Genomic DNA, 7,659 nt, shown 5'->3' on the forward strand with positions numbered 1-7,659 from the left:
CAGCCATGCTGACAGGAATTCTCAGCAGGAATTGAAGTTGTTCTACAGAATGTAAAGCCGGTTGTTTGAAGATGGGAATTCGACCTTCAGGTGACCTTAGGTACCCCAATTAGAGAACTAGAAGCAAGTAAGCTGACACCTGCTGCAAGTTGGAAGACCCCCCCCCCCAAAGAAAGAAAACTAGTGGTGGGAACAAGCCAACAGATGACCACTGGGCGGGTCCCCTGCATCCCAGTATGAGCACCAGCCAGGACCCTGGGAATCAGCTTTGCAGCTGGTCTGCTAGCTCAGAGCAAATCCTGGGGGTGCCTGGGCCTACATGCATGCCTGGAGGGGCAAAGTCTGTGTGGGAGGAGGAGGGGGCTGGAGAACTCAGTCTGCAACATTCACTATGCATCCGGACCCTCCCCCATGTGCATGGACCCATTGACCAGATTTATGTGGCTTTTGTTGTTTGGGGGCCACACCCAGTGGGATCAATGCCAATGATTGAACTGGGTTGGCTGTGCGCAAGGCCAAGTACCCTCCCCACTGTGCTACTGTGTTTCCCCGAAATTAAAACATTCTCCAAAAATAAGACCTACTTACAGGTTTCCTTCTAGGTGAAATAGGCATTCCCTTCGAAAATAAGGCCCCTCTATGCTCTGTCTCAAAACAAAAATTAATTTTGCTAGGGCCGCCTCAAATGGCATCTAGCAACGTCACTGCTGTGTGGAGGCAGAGTGAGCTTGGGGCAGGAGAGCAGAGGAGACTTTCACAGAGGCATGTAGGAGGATCAGAGCAGACGGGATGAGGCAAAGGTGGTGAGTAAATTCTTGGTACTGTAGGATTCACCATTTGTCTGGTTTGTGTTGACAACTACCTTACTACCATACTGTATACAGGTAATAAATTTCCTTTATTTATTTATTTATTTATTTTAGTTTTTGGGTCACATCCGGCGTTGCTCAGGGGTTACTCCTGGCTGTCTGCTCAGAAATAGCTCCCGGCAGGCACGGGGGACCACATGGGACACCGGGATTCGAACCAACCACCTTTGGTCCTGGATCAGCTGCTTGCAAGGCAAACGCCGCTGTGCTATCTCTCCGGGCCCAAATTTCCTTTATTTTCATTCAACAATAAGTGTGTACCATATTCTTCATGGGAAAATAAGACATCCCCTGAATATAAGACCTAGCGCATCTTTGGGAGCAAAAATTAATATAAGACACTGTCTTACTTTCAAGAAAACAGAGTATCTTTCTCATACACATATGCTTGTACTGCTTAGATAACAGCTCAGACTACCCCCCCAACCCCCCTTCCAATGTATACCCCCGCCCCCGCATATGCCCAGAGTCTCTGCTCAAGGCTTTCTGCCTGCTCCCTTCCCCCAGCCCAGGGCACCTGGTCCTCCTCTGAGCCTAGAGCCAAGTCAGGGCACTGCAGGGCCGCTGAGTCTAGCCAGGGCAGATCCCTTGACCCCCTGGATGCTCCCGGGCTCCTGTGTTCAGCTCAGACAGTGGCTACAGCTGCACCTACTTGGTTATGTGGAAATTCTCACAAAGTTGGTGGGGGGAGGGGTCGTGTGCTCAGGGACCACACCCAGCAATTCTGGGGCCTGAATCTCTCAGAACCCCCTAGGGTTAGCAACTTCTGTAGGGGTACCCACATCTGGCAGTGCTCACGGCTGACTCCTGACTCTGCATTCAGGGATTACTCTTTTTTTTTTTTTTGGTTTTTGGGCCACACCCGTTTGACGCTCAGGGGTTACTCCTGGCTATGTGCTCAGAAATCGCCCCTGGCTTGGAGGGACCATATGGGACGCCGGGGGATCGAACCGCGGTCCTTCCTTGGCTAGCGCTTGCAAGGCAGACACCTTACCTCCAGCGCCACCTACCCGGCCCCATCAGGGATTACTCTTGATGGGCTCCAAAGACCATCTGTAGTCCTGGAGAGTGAATCTAGGTTGGCCTGTGCAAGGCAAACGCCCTGCCACTGAGCTATCTTATCTCTTCACCCCACAAGAGACATAGCAGGTGGCTCTCAGCTGAGCCCTCAGATGGCCTCTCCCCCTCCTTGATCCACCCCCCTCCTTGTCCTTCCGCCCTCCTCCCTCATTAGGTTATACCTTATTTTGTGTGTGTGTGTGTGTGTGTGTGTGTGTTTCTAATCTTTACGATAACACTGTGATTTAGCAAATTGCTATAATACAGTCATTTCAGGCATTAAATGTTCAAGCATCAATCCAACCACCAATATCACCAATATCCCCAGTCACCCACCCACTACCAGCAGGCACAAATTTACTTCATATTGCTTATTATAACACAAAGACAACTGGAACAATCTTAGATCAACACAAGTTACCGTATTTTTCGCTCTATAAGATGCACCTGACCATAAGATGCACCTAGTTTTTTTTCTTTCCTGTCCCTCATTTAATTTGCCCTTTCAACTTTTTTAGTTTAATTTATTTAAAGAAAATGCATTACATAGTTGACATAACTGACATACATTTTTTAGGAAGACCAAAAGCAACATGGTTTTTTTGTTTGTTTGTTTTTTGTTTTTTGGGTCACACCTGGGATTATTTCTGGCTCTACGCTCAGAAATCGCTCCTGGCAGGCTCAGGGGACCATATGGGATGCTGGGATTCTAATCACCGTCCTTCTGCATGTAAGGCAAACGCTTTACCTCCATGCTATCTCTCCGGGCCCCCTATGTTTGTTTGTTTGTTTGTTTGTTTTAAATAGAAAGTGGAAAGAAAAACTAAAGAGCTGGAAGAGAAAGGAAAGAATATTTTTGAACACTATTTACTCATAATGAATTCATTGAAGCACCAGCAGAAAGTTTAGTAAGCTCTTCCTTTTTTTCAAAAAAAAAAAAAAGGTAGGAGTTGGGGCTGGAGAGATAGCATGGAAGTAGGCGTTTGCCTTTCATGCATTAGGTCATCATCGCTTCGAATCCCGGTATCCCATATAGACCCCCGAGCCTGCCAGAAGCGATTTCTGAGCATGGAGCCAGGAGTAACTGCTGAGCGCTGCCAGGTGTGAGCCTAAAACCAAAAAAAAAAAAAAGGATAGGAATTTAAAAAATACAGCAATAAAGGTGTGAGAAGTGGCAAGTGTTGCTGTTTGCCTAGGGTTACACCTTATTTTACCTAAAACAAAGATCATCCCTGATTCCTTTGTATGTTTGTTTACAACTTGGATTTACCCCCAAACAGAGATTGTCTTGCTTGGAAAGCCTGAGCTATCTGTCCTTACTGCCCCACCCAGGGGTGGTCTCTGTACTCAATAAAATTGGGAGTTCTGGCAGAAAGCTTGCTCTAAATATGAGGTAGAAAGCTGCCAGACTACATGTGTTTCACCCTCCGCCAGGTCTCGATTATTTTATACAAGACCCTGATTCAGACTCGTGCACCTGGAGTTGAAGATACTGCACATGGGGGTGATTTTACATCCCCCCCCACTCCTCCCTGTCCTTCCTTTTCCCTATTCTCCCTCCCACCTTCTTTTTTTTTTTTTTTTTTTTTTGGTTTTTGGGCCACACCCTGTGACGCTCAGGGGTTACTCCTGGCTATGCGCTCAGAAGTTGCTCCTGGCTTGGGGGACCATATGGGACGCCGGAGGATCGAACCGCGGTCCGTCCTAGGCTAGCGCAGGCAAGGCAGGCACCTTACCTCCAGCGCCACCGCCCGGCCCCCCTCCCACCTTCTTCCTCCCTGCTGTCCACCCTCCTCTTTCCTTTTCATCTTCCATCCCTCCGGAGACCCTGCATCTCTTCCTGAGCGCCACCAGGTGGCGCAGCGCGCGGTCAAACGTGGCGTTTGTCCCTCTGGGGCAGTTACTGACCGACCCAGAGCCACTGTGGGAACTTCCTATCTGGGAACTGGGGCTTGAGAGATAGCACAGCGCCAGGCCGTTTGTCTTGCAAGCAGCTGACCTGGAACGGGACCGGAACGAACCCGGGTTTGGTTTCGGGCATCCCATATAGTCCCCTGAGCCTGCCAGGAGCGATTTCTGAGCCAGGATTAACCCCTGAGCACCGCCTCCAGGTGTGAACCAAAAACCCAAAATAAATTAAAATAAAGCATTTAAAAAAAAGTTCTGGGAACTTCCCCGGAGACCTGGGCCTGTCACCTTCCTGTGAGGAACCGGCCTTTTTCTCCCTGCCCTGCTAACACAGCCCTGTTGGCTCTGGCCTCACACAAGGGGTGCCACATGCACACCCAGGGGACAGTGTCCTAAGGGGAGCCCAAGGCAAGAGAGGAGAGGCGGTCTAATCCAGTGGGTAGTTCCACATATCCACCACATAAACACACATACATATGCATCCACGTGTGCACATAAGTCATGACATTCACACATAACAGGGACACACCCCACAACAGTTACACAGCTCACAATGATGTACTCAACAGCAATCACACATCACCATGTTCAGACCCAACACCAGGCAGGATGAAGAGAAATGTTCACATTCAGGATGGTGAGGGGAGCCCCAGGTCACCCTCACAATCTTGAGGACCACGTGGTGCCAGGAATTGAACTCAGGTTGGGTGTTGTTTTTGTTTTATCATTTGTTTTTAGGCCATACCCGGCAGTGCTCAAGGTTACTCTTTGACTCTTCACTCAGAAATTGAGGCTGGAATAGTGGCACAAGCAGTAAGGTGTCTGCTTTGCCCACACTAAACTAGGACGGACCGTGGTTCTATCCCCTGGTATCCCATATGGTCCCCCAAGCCAGGAGCGATTTCTGAGCGCATATGAGTAACCCCTGAGTGTCACCGGGTGTAGCCCAAAAATCAAAAAGAAAAGAAAGAAATTACTGGGGCCAGAGATGTGGCGCTAGAGGTAAGGCATCTATCTGCCTTGCAAGCACTAGCCTAGGACGAACCGTGGTTCGATTCCCCGGCATCCCATACGGTCCCCCAAGCCAGGGGCGATCTCTGAGCACAAAGCCAGGAGTAACCCCTGGTGTCAACAGGTGTTCCCTCCCACCCAAGAAAAGAAATTACTCCTGGCAGGCTCAGAGAACTTATGGGTTGCCGGGAATGGAACCTGGGTTGACAGTATGCAAAGCCAATACCCTACCCACTGAGCTATCACTCCAACCCCACATGATCATTCACTAGGCCTGTGCCCTCCCCACTGGTAGGGTTCATCCCCTTCTCTCAGAACCCCCAGTTCTAAGACCCCCTGGGCACCTCTTTGTAGCACAGAAAAAAACCTGAAGGGTGGGTCACTCTATGTTTGGGGCTAGTTCTGTGCTTGGGTTACTCCCCACATGCCTAGGGTATATATCTTGTGGGGTTTAAAATCAGGCAGTCCCCACCCCCACCAGAAGAAGGACAGGTCATGACCCAGATGGTTGGAGAAAGAACAGCAGGAGGTCGGCCCAGATCCTAAGCCCTGAGACTGACTGGATGAGCCCCAGTCCAGCCTGACTACAGGCTTCATGGAAAGTCTTTACCCTAAGGACAGTCAGCAAAAGTCTCTTCCCGAGCCTACACCCGTGCCCACCAGATGCCAACTGGCTAATCCCACTATAAAATGCAGGAAGGAGTGGTGTGACTCTGGAGACCATCAACCTCACCCCAGAGGGCCCCCAGTAAAGACTCCAGTGGGTCGAATCCATTTCTGCCTCAGAACTTCTATCTCACCACCACCTTTCTCGAGGACCCTACGTGATGCCTTAATTCCTATGGAAACTCTCAGGCCCCAAAAATGTCTTTCTGGAGAATTGGGGTGGGGGGATTGGGGAGACCCCACTTCTGTGACATGGCCATTTTTGAGACCATTTCCCATGCTGGGTCTAGTGGTTCCATCAACACCAGTCCACCTGCTGTGCACACACTACCCCTCACCCACTTCAGGTCTGCCAACCTGACCCCCCAACCTGGGCCCTCAATCTCTTGGCTTTGAGATCCCTCTCTGGGGTCTCAGGATCCTAGTGCTGAGTTCTGGGGTCACCTCCATCTTGGGAGAGGAGTTCAGTGTCCATTCTGAGCCATCATCCATTCTCTCCCCGTCTTCCCCTTCTCTGGGGTTACCTAGCAACAAGGATACTCAGCCCTCAGCACCATCCAATAGTGGTACCTCTCTGTCCCTTTCTCTGCCTGGGCCCTTCTAGGCAGAGCCTTTCAGGCCTTTAGCTCTGTGATCTCACACCCTCACACCCCTGCCCCATAAAGCAACCTTTACTCCCCCTGTTAAGTTCCTGGGTTGCAGGGCTGGTGCTAGAATCCCAGACTTATCCTTCTCACCAACAGGATTCTCCTTTATAAGGGGAAGCTGGAACAACTTTTCACAGCGGGGCTGGAGGGGGTGGGTGATATCGGCTGCCCCGCACACATGTTTTCTGCTTCTCTCCATCTTCTAGTTAAACTTCCAAAGGGGTCTACGGCCATACCACCCTGAACGCGCCCGATCTCGTCTGATCTCGGAAGCTAAGCAGGGTCGGGCCTGGTTAGAGGGGGCCGGGCGGTGGCGCTAAAGGTAAGGTGCCTGCCTTGCCTGCGGTAGCCTTGGACGGACCGCGGTTCGATCCCCCGGTGTCCCATATGGTCCCCCAAGCCAGGAGCGACTTCTGAGCACATAGCCAGGAGTAACCCCTGAGCGTTACTGGGTGTGGCCCAAAAACCAAAAAAAAAAAAAAAAAAACTTCCAAAGGGGCTTAGTCTCCCCACCAACAAAGGGCCTCCGGAAAGAAGCTGTTCTCTGAGGCTGCAGGCTCCTTTGTTCCTTCTCCACATGTTCCTGGAGCCACTGGTTGGGGCTCAGGATGAGTCAGAGATTGGAGCTAATCACAGGAGATGTGGCTGCCCCAGGCTGCAGATGATGGGAGATCCAGATCCGGCAGGACTGAAGTATCACAGCCCCATTTCAAGCAGCCCTGAAAGGCATCAGAGACTGGGAAAAGGAGGGAAGAGGAAAAAAATGGGGGAAGTTCACTTCTTAGTCAAAGGGGGAGCTTTGCAGTGAGACTGGGAAAACCGTGTTCAATTACCATGAAAATTAGTGTGGTTACCAAGAATAAAAACCTACCACTGCCCAGATGCCCAATTCTACATCTCTGCTGATGCCTTCATGAATTAATTATTGGCTGACAGTCCTCAGGCTTTCTAGGCAGCGGCTTCATGTCTCTACACGCATACAGGACACCAACTGCAGTCTGCCGTCTTGCTGTGACCCTCGACCCTTCCTCCAGCCCCATCCCTGCCTTCCATTAACTACCTTGGTTTGCACTAAGCCCAAGTTCCATTGGGACTTTTTATCCACACTGGGCTTCCTTAGTCATTCTATTCTGCCGGGGAATGAAATCACCCACTTAGCTGTATTCAACTTCCAACTTAGTTCACCTAGTGTCATCCTCCTCCTGTTGGAGTAACCGGTTTTTACTCTATTCAGGATAATTATTCCTTGCTTGTGCTTGTTACTCATGAACTGGAAGTTCCTCTGGATTGGCTCCCTACCCTTAACTATTCACCACCCATGGGGATTGGTCCTACATTTCCCAGTAAAGACCTCAGGTCATCGAAATAGTTTGTGAGCTCTACCTTGCTGTCTTCTCATGGAGGATGAGGGTCCCACTGAGTCTGTTGAACTGCAGTGTCTTTCTCAGCCATCAGTCAATGGGCATATACGCTGACTCTGTGTTTCACTATTGTGAACA

Source organism: Suncus etruscus, chromosome 3 (genome assembly GCF_024139225.1).
Source record: "Suncus etruscus isolate mSunEtr1 chromosome 3, mSunEtr1.pri.cur, whole genome shotgun sequence".
In the NCBI taxonomy this organism is placed as follows: Eukaryota; Metazoa; Chordata; class Mammalia; order Eulipotyphla; family Soricidae; genus Suncus; species Suncus etruscus.